We start from the raw sequence: 12,738 nt of genomic DNA, 5'->3' as shown, positions 1-12,738 counted from the left end.
CTGTGAAATTCAAAATGCAAGAGTGTGAGTCCCAGTTTAGTCTGTTATCTGTAAAATGAGAATAATAATAATTACTGGATGAAGTGCTATTAAGGGTTAAATAAAGTATAAGAACAATATATATATATATATATATATATATGACAGAAAATACAGTGTTAGGATTAATCCCTTTTGTTTCCTTGATCCCTAAAGGATATCATATCAAGTTCTGCAAATGTTTCCACTCAGGAGACACACAAATCCAATTTCATTTCCACACACCTCCCCCTTTATTCTAGACCTTCATAAACCTGTCAAAACAGCATGAGGAAATGATTGCCTTGAAACCAAACATGATATTCTACTACTAGCAAGATGAATGACTGTATGTTTAGAAAAAACCTCTCATTTGTATTTCAAATTTTTAGTTCATAGATAGATAATAAATAGGTAAAGTAGCTAGACAGATAGATGACATATGCTACTAGATGACAGATAGATAGATAGATAGATAGATAGATAGATAGATAGATAGATAGACAGACAGACCAGTCAAAGGCAAATAACATCCACTCTATGGGAAAGTGATGGTCTTAGCCCTGTGCAGAATAGCAAGTTGAACCTTCTATCCTTCCCTTAAAGACAAAAAAAAAAAAAGAAAATCAAAGGTGAAATCTTTCTGGTAGTATTCTAGAAAAAGTACACTTTTTTTCTTGGCACTGAGTGATAAAAGATCCTCACTTTTCGTCTTCACACTTGTAGAGAAGAAACTTAACAAGAAAGAAAAAATTTAAATTCTCAAGAAATCAAGAAAGTAAAGTTCTAAAAGAATTGTGGAAAAGTAAAACAGATACCACAAAGTTAAGCAGAAGAAAAAGAACACGTATAAGTCAATACAGCCTTATTTTCCTCTTTCCTTCAAAAGCAAAATGTCAAACTAAATTAATGCTTATACACAATAAGATAAAATATAACTATGTGTTGTTTATGAGAGAAATAAAAAAGCTGAAAGTAAAAATAAACGTCATTATTCCAGGCAAGCAAAAAAGGTTCCTTAATATAATAATATAAGCAAAATGAATCTGAAGATCAATAGTTATATACTATATATAAGGAGACTTTCTGCACTTTCTTTAAGGCTACTATTGTTTAGGTAATTATAGTGCTGTTGAATTCATGCTTCTAAGTAGCACGCCCTGAGACATGAAAGGCAAATTAACAGAAGACCAACTAGATATATATAATTTCACATTATATAGAAAGTTTTTGTGTGTGGCCTTTAGTAAGATGGATACAGCAAGAATACTAAGCATGTTGGGTAAGTTGGTCTTAAAAACATACGCAGAGCCCTGTTCCCAGCTGCAAAGAAGACGTTATATTGAGGGAGACAAAAAGAATGTGCAAATTTATCATACTCTAGAGTATGAAGCAAGTTCAACAAATTTTAAAGAACCAATTATATCAAGTAGAATACAAACAGATTCATTATAAAAACAAATATATACATAAGAAAACCTGAATATTCTTAGGATCAAATGATGGGATCTAACTGAACGCATAGGTATTATTTAACAAAATGCATGAGATATAAAGTTAAAGTAATGCTTTAGGAAAAATGTATACCCTTCAATGTTTATATTAAATAAAGATGATTGACTTGACTATGAATTGAAATTTTAATAAAACAGCAGATTAAACCCACAAGTGATGGAGGAGCTTATAAACATTAATTTAAAAAGAAAATGAAAATAGAAAAAGCAAAAGATTGATTCCTTGAAAAAAATGAACACATTGGCTAAATGACCAAAAGAGGCAAAATTTTCAAATGAACAACATAAAAGATAGAAGAGGGTCTATAGTTGTCTATGAATGAGAAGTTACCAGATTTAAAAAGCAGTTTTATTAAACTACTCCATGCAAATAACTTGAAAGTTTTGATAAAAAATAATACATATACACATGTGGATCATCAAAATAAATTTAAGAAAATATAGAACACCCAAATGATCCTGTATGCACGATAAAAAAAATGGGTGATGAGTTACTCCCCACTGGGAAGCACTAAACTGAAAAGTTGCATATGAAAGTTCTGCTCTATAGTCATGTCTGAAAGCCAAGGATGCTGATTTCGTTCCCAGCTGCCCATACCGGTGCCAGCATGTTATTCCTTCAGCTACATTGCATTTTCCTGATTCTGCCATCTTTTCTCCTCTATCTCTACTTAGAATTCCCACCTTGCTCTATTCTGCACTGTCATAGGCCCAAATCAGCTTCTTTATTAACCAATGGTAATAAAACATATTCACAGCCTACACAGGGGAATCCGACATCACATTTCCAAAACTGTCAGTTCTTTTAGACAAGACAAGATGAAAGAGCAGTATCAATATTTGGTCCAAAATTTGACATAATATAAGAAAATCAACTTGATGCTGGAAAGATAGCTCACCAAATGGAGGTTGCTGTCCAACCATGAGGACTAGAATGGGGGCCCCACAAATGCTTGTGATTCCACCACTGAGGGAGCTGACCACATTTTTTTGGTCTGAGAACTTGAAGTCACACAAATATATGCATATGCACACATCAATATGTAAATAAGTAAACCTTTCTTATTTTAAAAATTCTTAAGAACTAGAAATGGAATGGGATTTTCTTAATGTAGTAATTTGTTGTCCTGGTTAGGTTTATTATCAATCTGACACAACCTAGAGCCATCGGGGAATAGAAAATGTCAACTGAAGGATTGATGTAGGATGGCCCAGCCTGATATGAGTGACTCCATACCTAGGCAAGAGGAGCTGCGCTGTGCAAGAAAGCAAACTGAGCATGAAGCAGAGAGCAAGCCAGTAGACAACATTCCTCCATGGTTCTTGCCTTTACCTTCTGATAGCTTTGTGTCAATTTGGCATAGCTAGTCATCAGAGAGGAGAGAACCTCAATTAAGAAAATGCCTCCATGAGATCTGGCTGTAAGCAAGCTGTGGGGAGAGTCCACGTGGTGTCATCTTGGCTGGTGAGCCTGGTTCTCTAACAGTGCCTCTCAACTGTGTGTAGTGACCCTGTAGGGCTGAATGACCCTTTTACATGGGATCATCGAAGATCCTTAATAATCAGTTATTTATATTGCAATCATAGCAGTAACAAAATTACTGAAGTAGCAACGAAAATAATTTTATGGTTGGGGGTCAACCCAGCATGAGGAACTGTATTAAAGGGTTGCGGTGTTCTCTATAAGAAGGTAGACTGAGCAAGCTGTGAGATCAAGCCAACAAGCAGCACTCCTCCATGGCTCAGCATCAGTTTCTGCCTCCTGTTTCATGGCCTAGTTGAATGTCTTCCATGGTGGACGGTGGGGAAGCATAAGCCAACTGAACTCTTTGGTCACAAGTTGCTTTGGTCATGCTAGTTCATCACAGCAGTCATTCACTAAAACACTCGATTTGCTGCCATGGTTTCCCAAATGATGATGGACTTGGAAGTACAAGTCAAATAAGTTCTTTTGTCTCCACTATTGTTAGAAGTCTTAGCTGCTGCTGTCTTTCTTGTGGATTCCTGGGAGTTTCCTAGCACCCTAACCCCATAATGGAGCCCTCTATCAAGATATTTCTTTCCTTAGTCTCCCACTCTGTCCCTCCCCCAACTCAACCATCCCTTCCCTGGTGTTCTCCTCCCATCCCCTTTACCTCTCTCCTCTCCCCTCCCACTTCCAATTTACTTAGGAGATCTTACCTATATCCCCTTCCCAGGGGTTATTTATGCACCTCTCTCCCAGAATTTATCCCCAGTACATGAACTGGGTGAACTGTTTTTTTTTGTTTTTTTTTTTGTTTTTTTTTTTTTTTTTTGAGCCCATTCCCTATGGAAGGATACCTTGCTCAGCCTGTTGGGGGGGGGGGGGGCACGGTGGTGTGGTGTTGGTCCTGTCTCAACTTGATTTGCCAGACTGTATTGACTCCCTAAGGAGGCCTTACCCTTTCTGAGGAGTGGGAGGGGAGGGGGAACGGGAGAGGGGAGGAGGGGAAACTGTAGTTGGTATGTAAAACAAACAAAAAAATCTTTTAAATAAAAAATATTTTTAAAAATTGTTTTGTCTCCTCAGTTGGTTTTAGCTAGAATATTTTATCATAGCAACCGAATGAACTTTATCTACAGAAGTTGGATGAGAATCATAATGAAAATTGATCAAAAAACTCTTTAAAATTAGGAACAGAATTAGGATCTCACATCTACTCAGCCAACTTGTAAAGTTTTTAACCTGGAGAAATATGGGCTAGAGAATAATTTGCATGCCAGAATATGGGCATTAGAACATTTACAGCAGCTTTTATTTTAATAGTAGAAAATTGGAATTACTCAATTATCCTCTTCTTAGAATTTGATACATGAACTGTGATGTCTTTGTAAATTAGCTGTGTCTACATATCCACAGGCATAAATAGTGCTAAGCCAAAGCATAATCACAAAACACATATGCATTTTCTAATTCCATTTTATGAAATGCATTCAAGTTCATAAATGGAAGTGTGATCATGTATCTTTGAGTATATATGTAAACTATAAAAAGCTAACACTGTTCAAAATCTAAGTTCTATTTAAGAAGAACATGGTGGGGTTGGAGTCAGACTTGTGTACAACTTTCATTTTATTAAACTAGTAGTGGATACTCAGGCATTTATTATTGAAACTATTTCTTATAGTGGTTATATGATATTTCGTAATGTACAAAATAGAATATTCATTATGAAGGCAGACAGAATATGTCTTCTTTTTTTGTACTTTTCTGTCTCCCCAATGAAATATCATTTCTAGAAAGTTTCCTCTGAGAAAGAACCTCTGAGTCATCATTTAACTATTTGCAATTTAGCTTCTGTCACCAGCACCTGACTCTGCCTATTTTACTTTTCGATCTCTTTACCACTACTTCCAAGGGTACCCTAGGTTTATGCCGTGCAATTTCCTTGAAGACTGGCCTACTTAGTAATTTGCAAATTACTTCACTTTCTCAAATCACTACCCCACCTGTAACACAGAAAATAGATTACCTGTCCCATTTAGTGGAGAAAATTTATTAAATGAAATATCATCTGTAACTTCCTAACACGAAGTGGCGGAGAAATGAGATATCTCGTGTGAAATGCTTGCACAAGGTTGGGGTGAAAGCTGTTGATGTCATGGATATAGGCTCAGTTTCTTTCCCTTCTCCGGTGACCTGAAGGCAGCGGTCCCTACTTCAGAAGTGTACCTGTTTCTGTGATGCACAACTCAATTATAGGACAGATTATTGAGAGCAAATTTTTTCAGATATTCATTTGTGTTATCTGCATGGCCTATCACGGCGGATTGCAAAGAAAAGGAGGCCTGGATGTTTGCTGGATGGAATTAGCTTACTCCATTCTTTCAAGGAGTAAGCTTCTATACTAGCAACCTGTTTGGCAGCATTCATCTCTTGGTCTCTCAAGATTCAGGCAAGCAATTTGTCTCCTTGAACTGTGAATGAGAAACTCTTCATCTTTCAAACTGACTGGCTAACTGACTACTTAGGTCAATCGGCACAGGACCTCCCCCTTAAAATCCAGTGAAGTGACTGACACACAGTCTCTTCCTCCACAGGTTACATGAAATAAAAGCGCCTCAAAAATTAGTCTTGTTCCTTTTCCCCATTCCTCCGAGCTTTCCCTGAATTCCAGCCTGGGACACTAGGCAGTTACCTAACAAGAAGAGATAATAACTTACCCTTGCTCTGTTTGGTTTAATCTTGAAACTCCTCTGACCTTAACTTACCCAGTAATTATCTTCAACTGGCGCAATAACCCCTTGGCATCCTCGCGGTATCAGTATTTTATCTTATCTCTCCTTTCTGCTTGTTTTTCTCTGTTCATTTGCTGTGGGTTATGTCCTGTAGTGATTCAGGATGTAGGTCACTGTTGTATTCGGAATCATAAAATCAAGCAGGCGACCTAGGGCATGGTCAAGGCTACGCTGGAGAGCAGGCTAAGAAAGAATGTCTAATGAACTCCGAATAGTATAAAAGTCAGTACAGAATGTTCTGTGACTCCCTGGCTCCCCAAAGAAAACCACAAACAAAGGAGTGATGTTTACATTCAATGTGCTACAGAGTGAAAACTTTAATGGAAATAAACATTTGGAGATACAGATAAAAAAAACTCAGGGTCATCCTACCCTGTGAAGATTCACAAAAGAATTATGACAGATGTGCAGAGTAAGACAGGAGGAAGAAAGACATTTTGGCATTGCTGGCACTCCTGACTGCTGGAGAAATAAAAAGTCACTAGGTTCACTTTCTACGTTTCCTTTATTTTAGATGGTTATGTGGTGAATCTGTAGCTTCTAATCCCAGGTTTCGAATCACTTAGACTTGAGTTGTTGTACCAGTATATCTTTCAGACAGGTTATTGTTGTAGATTGCAGGGTTATCTGACTGCTACGGAAAAACTTTATCCACTGGTATGTAAAGTGTGTCCAGTACCATAAACACTGGTTAGTAGGGGCAAAGCTGTGAGTTAGGTACCAGCTTGTCTTCTCCATGTGTGCTGACATAAGCAAGTGTTTCTTCAGCCACAGGACCTCAGCAGAATTGTAGAGAGCGACCAACAGCCTTGGCAGTAACTGGGGTGTTGGGCATTTCCGTATGGTCTTGATCAACAAGATTTGACCCATTTCTGGCACCTGAGGTTTTCCTTGGCAGCATAAGTAGTTGTGACATTTTCTTCTCTATTGTTCAGTGACTCCATATAGATTCCTTTCGTACATGTACAAATATTTAGGAAGCGTCTATAAGTGTTGCTGTCTGTGTGGTTTTTCAAATGGCCATTAGTGTTGCTTGTCCTCTACATATCCCCTCCTTTACTTTCTTTTTTATTCCTGTCCACATTTAATCTTCCTATTCTAGTTTCCCTTTTTCTCTCTAAAACACTCTATTCTCTTTCCCCTTCATGAGGAGACCCTTACGTCCTACCTGCTCCCTCACTAAGGACTTAACTTCTATGGTTATTCAGATTATAGAAAACGTTTTGACAGCTAACATCATCATATAAGAAAAACATACGATATTTGTCTTTTCCCCCAGTTTTTACAATGGTGGCTACACGGAAGATTTCTCCCGACCACAGGTGACTGTGGGATCTCACTTTGTGAGTCTTAACAATTCCCACTGCACAGATAGGAGATACACACATGAATGGTGATCTCACCCCAGGTTGCTCAAACAATGGAAAAGAATCCAGATTACACATCTGTTTATACTGATAACTTCAATCTACAGCTGTAAGGAAAGGTACACGTAAGTGTTCCTATGCAAACAGTTCTTACTAGTTTTCCTAGTCGGAATAAAACAAACTAGATGAGAGGAATATAGAGGTTTCATGAACACGACTAAAACATTCAGATCAATAAAAGAGACCAAAAACTTGATTGAATAAAACATCTTGCTTCCACCTCATTGCATCCTTGTCCATATTGATCAGCTGTAATAGAGCATGACAAAAGGTATTGATTGACTGAGGCAATTCTCAGGTATTTGAGACTTGAAAGCAGCTGTAGACTACCAAGAAGGCAATGCTCTACACGCCTAAAATGAGGAGGGTTAAGTGAAAAGAGGGCTGGGGCTTAAGGTATTCAGTGTCTGGATCCATCTGGCAAATGACTTGCTTGAGGCAGATTGGGCCTCATCTACTCCACCCATAAGTGACAGCTGAGCATACGTTGCTTATTGTCCTATAAATAACAGTTGATAAAATGCCTGCTTAAAGTATTTGCCTGGGTTTCTGTAGTATTGATTTCTATTAGACTCTCAAAAACAGCAAAAGCAGATCAAACACAGAGTTCTTTCTACGTGTGTGTGTGTGTGTGTGTGTGTGTGTGTGTGTGTGGAGAGAGAGAGAGAGAGAGAGAGAGAGAACGAACAGCAGAGAACAGTATGAAAGGTTTAAATCCACCCACCCAGACATAGAAAACAGACATGACAGCATAAAATTTCATTTATTTTGGATTTACCTTTGTGTGTGTGCACGCGCACATGACTACTTGCATGCATTGTGCATGTACACATATGTGTGTGGGCGACCACAAAGGCCAGAAGAAGGTGCCAGGTTTCCTCGAGCTGGAGTTACAGGAAGTTGCAAGCTTCTTTGGGTTCTGAGAATGGGTTCTGAGAATCAGGCTCTATTGTCTCCAACAACAGCAAATGCTCTCCCCCTCTCAGCAATCGATCCACAAAATAGAATAACTTTGATTTTACTGAAAGAGCTGCAAAATGAATCCATGACAAATATATCAGGAGAACTTAGACAATGATATTGGAGCCAAAATAAAGATTCTCGTTAGAAAGTGAAAAACAATCCAGTTTCAAAATGTCCTCTCCCATACTTTATCTTCAGGATACTTCCAGTCTCACTCTGGCTAGTTGCTGAAGCTTTTTGCTGAATGTATTAGTTGATTTTTTCATTGCTATGACCAAAATACCTGGCACAATTCTATTTAAAGAGAGGGTTTATTTTGACTCCTGGTTTGAGGATACAGTCTGTCAAGGCTGGGAAGCATAGCAGTGGAGACTATAGGTCCTATCATACCCCTGTCATGAAGCAGAGAGATGTGTGATGGTGCTCAGCTCTCTGTCTCCTTTTGATCCAGTCCAGTGCCCAACCCATAGGACTGCACAACCACAGCCAAGGCTGTCTCCAATAAATTTATACTAGAAACACTCTCAAGACCTGCCCATGGGTCTATCTCCTAGCATAATTCTAAGTCTATTGGGGTTGACAATGAATATTAAGTATCACACTTAAGAATGTAAGATTCAAGGTCTCTGGGAATGGGGTGTACCAGGCATAGCTGAGCTCCATCCCCCTGGAAGGTGGCTTTGATGGACTATGCAAAGAACGGAGTGTCTTGAAAGAGAAACTGACACATATATTGAAATATCGAAGTTGAACAAATTAAAAGTCAGGATCACTATCTCCCAGAAAAACAGTTGTGCAGAAAAGGGACAGTGATGGTGAGACACTGCTTATACTAATTGTTGATTTAATGAAAAAGGCTGTGTTCTGGTTAAAGGGGAAGGAGAATGTTAGACTTGGTGGGAGGAAAAAATGGATTTTGATAGCTGGAAATTCAGTTTTGGAAAATAAACATATAAGCACATTTATCAGAGATGTGGGAGAAAATGTCAAATAGATAATCAGTCCAGAAACAGGAAGCAAGGATATAGAGGAAGATTTTATAGGTACTTAGGTAGGCAGGCAGGCAGGCAGGCAGGCAGGCAGGCAGGCAGGCAGGCAGGCAGATAGATAGGATATGTGTGTGTATATATATGTGTATATCAAAGAAAGCTTGTAGAGCCATTCCATTCTTTAAGTTGTAGGCCTGTGTAATAGAATATATTCATAAAATTAAAGACAAATATTTGTGTGTTATCTAACTAATGTAATAAAGAATTTCAAGTTAGTTGCTAAAAAATATGATGATTTTTTTACTGAAAAGGTCAGTTAGTGAAAGTTTGCCTCAATGTCTGAACCAGGACCCCGCTTCCTCCCTTGGCCCCCGGCTGCCCGCATCTTCTCCAGCAGACACCTTCTGTTTTCTTGTGGCTGAACTGAGCCCTCATCTGCAGCTGATGAGAAGATGCGCCACAGCTTATGAGTGATGAGAAGCAGATGAGACAACTTTCTCAGAGGATCTCAGCTTTAAATGCTTTTCTATCGCCTCCACTTTCGGTCGTGGGACCTTGAGACAGTGTTTGATCATGCAGAGAGTAAAACTTACTTCAAGGGAATCACGGCCTTGTAAAACCGGAAAACTTCTGTGTCCTGCAAATTGACTTATTGGCCACCTCCAAAATGAACAGAGTATCTGCCTTTTATTTCAAGTGGGGCAGAGAAAGGACATGTCAACTCCTATTGGTGGTTTACAGTTTAAGATGCTTTACATTTCTAAATCAGGCTCTCTTTTTTCTTATGTTCATTTTTTTGTTTTAAAATATAAATTATATAGATTTCTGATATAGCATTTATTTTTGTACATTGTAGAATGGTGAAATTGAGCCAGTTTATGTATTATCTTACAAATCAATGTTTACAGTGATAAATAACACTTCAAGTTTCAAGTAGATTTTATCAACTACAGTCTTCCCACAATAGATCTTTAACTTCTTAGTTCTAGCTAAATAAAATGTATGCCCTTTGGCCCATAACTTCCAACTCCTTTACCCTCTCCTGGCTTCTCCTAACTACTTAGATACTCACAAGTTTTATAAGTTTGACAATATATTCCATGAGACTGAGATCATGCAATGTTCATCTTCCTTTGTCTGATTTATTTCACTTAACATAATGTCTTCTAGATCCATCACGTCTTCTTCTGTTCTAATGCTAAGTAACATCCTCTTGTATGAACATAATACATCTTCATTATCTATTTGCCCATTGATGGACACCTAGATATCTTGACAGTTGTGAAGGGAGCAATGAACAGAGGAGAGCAAATATCTTTTCAGCATCCTTTGGGCATGTGCCCAGAAGTGGAACTACCTGTCATATGGTAGTTTTATTTTGACTTTTTGCAGAATGTCCACACTATTTTCCATTATGAGTGCACTATGTTACAGGCTCACCAGCAGTGTATCATGGATCTCATACTCCCCATACAATCACCAAGACTCTTCTGCTGGCTATTTGCCAATAGCCATTCTCACACACAAGAACTGATGTTAGTGTTCTTACATTCTAAGATAACTCACAGTCTTGGGTATGAATTATGGTTTTTAAACACTTTTTCCAACAGTGAAATTCTTCTTCTCATGCAAATCTGTAGGCCTTATCTGCAGAAAAGTTCCTGTATATAAATATTCTACTTTAAATCAAAGAACCCCTGTTCCCATTCATGTACCACTTAAATATCATTCAGCACCCTTATTATTCTAATTGTATCTTTTTTCATCCTCATTTCTAAATAATGTTGGATTAAATGACCAAATGGATAGAAAAAATAGTTTTGAGATCTAACTGGTTTATTTGCTGGAACCAAGAATGAGCACAGAACGCACTATTGTATTTCATGCTTTGGATACTTCTCTTAGAATAAGAACTCATTCTGGATTTCTTTCCTCTTGACTCTACCTCCTGCCCCTTTATCCATCTCTGTTCAGCCTTCAGCAACTCCTAAAGAATGTCTTACTATGTAGACTCCTGAATCCCCAGCCTCAACTTGTTAAAAAAAAAAAAAAAAAAAAAAAAAAAAAAAAAACCAAACAAACAACATTCTGTTTAAGAAAAAAAAAAAAAAAAGAATGTTTCATTGTGCCCAGTTTGTTCTACATATTCAAGGCTGCCATATGGCTTCAATGGATGTTTAGCGAAAATGTCTTTAATATCCCATAAAGCCTACATAAAGATGTCAAATGTCCATAATTAAAGATGAATTCTCTTTGAGCTATCGCTTTACCGATTAGCCACCTGGAGCTGTCTGGCCAAGTCCTAATCCATTAGACAGTTGCCGATGTTTTGAAGACATCTAAGTCCTAGGGAGAGTTGGGACTACTTAGCAAGCGTAGTGGTGATGATAGTGCTGGGAGAGCTGGATTCAGGATGCTCTCATTATGAAGATGCCTCATGCAGGGCTGTTTCACTCCCTCAGGTAATCACCATGGCAAGTAACCGAGCAGCGTCACGGAGCCTTGCCCTTTTAGAAGATTAGAACTCACAGTGGCCTTGTGAGGAGCGATCATGTGGAGGTCACAGGAAATTACTTTCTGAATCAATTCACTTTCTCCATGGCTCCTTCCTTTCTACAAAGGACGGTCATGTCTTGACTTCAGCTTGCTACACGGGCAGATATATAAAAATAGTTCAATCCTTTCTCCATCGGTTCTCCAACCAGAGAGCAACAACTGAGGAAAATAACATCTTTGGCATCTGTTACCCTTGGGAGGGGACAGGAGATGAAGGAGATACTGAGTCACCTCCCAGACACTCCAGTTCTCCAACACATCTGCTTTATTTTGTCTTCCCTCAGCCTTCCACCTTCACTGTGGTGCATGGAGGCAATGCTATGTTTATTTTAGGGGTTTGAGTTTTCTTCACCAGCTTTAGGAAAAAACAGCTCTGGGATTCTGGGTGGCTCTGTGACTAGGTCTTGTAGAATGCTTTCTATTTTGTTTTGGGGGTTTTGGTAATTTTTTTAAGTTTGTCTTTTTGCCTTTAAAACAAATACATATCTTCATATATGATTATTTGGGTCATTAAAGGACAATAAAAACACATCTTTGTAAAAGATGGACAGGTGTTGGAGAATATCCTTCAGTAGACTTTGAAGGAGAAGAGGAGAGGAGATTGAGTCTGTGACTGCATTGTTCAGACACCTCTGATGGTGTAAAGGCACTGGTAGGAATGAGCCACAGAGGTGGCTACTCATAGCAATTTGCCTTATACATAGAGTGTTAACTAGAGGAGTCTGTGGATTTTTGCAGGTGTGCTTTTTAAAAACTGCCTGAGAGTTGGACTTGGGGCTAGAAATAAATTTGAAACATACTTAGAAACAACAGCTATAACTATTTCAATGCTAGTAGAATATGCTATGCCTCTTACAGAATAGAGGAAGTCTCAAATTGCTTAATTAAAACCATCTTCTCATGGCTAGGAAGAGACGTGGTGAGTGCATTTAGAGTTGGTGGGAACCTTCTGAGTCTGTCTGTGTTTTCTGTCAGCACACCTACTGAAAGCTCTGGTTCCGTCTGTGCTGC

At 38.4% G+C, this 12,738-nt stretch overlaps 1 protein-coding gene across 2 annotated transcripts in view; it reads left to right on the top strand.

The window, feature by feature from the left end:
• Samd12 (sterile alpha motif domain containing 12) overlaps positions 1-12,738 on the top strand; it is a 386,502-nt gene that overhangs the window by 296,772 nt on the left and 76,992 nt on the right. The window lies entirely within an intron of this gene.

Source organism: Chionomys nivalis, chromosome 17 (assembly GCF_950005125.1).
Source record: "Chionomys nivalis chromosome 17, mChiNiv1.1, whole genome shotgun sequence".
NCBI lineage: Eukaryota > Metazoa > Chordata > Mammalia > Rodentia > Cricetidae > Chionomys > Chionomys nivalis.
Note: the sequence above shows the minus strand (reverse complement) of the source record. Positions and strands in the feature narration are given on the sequence as shown.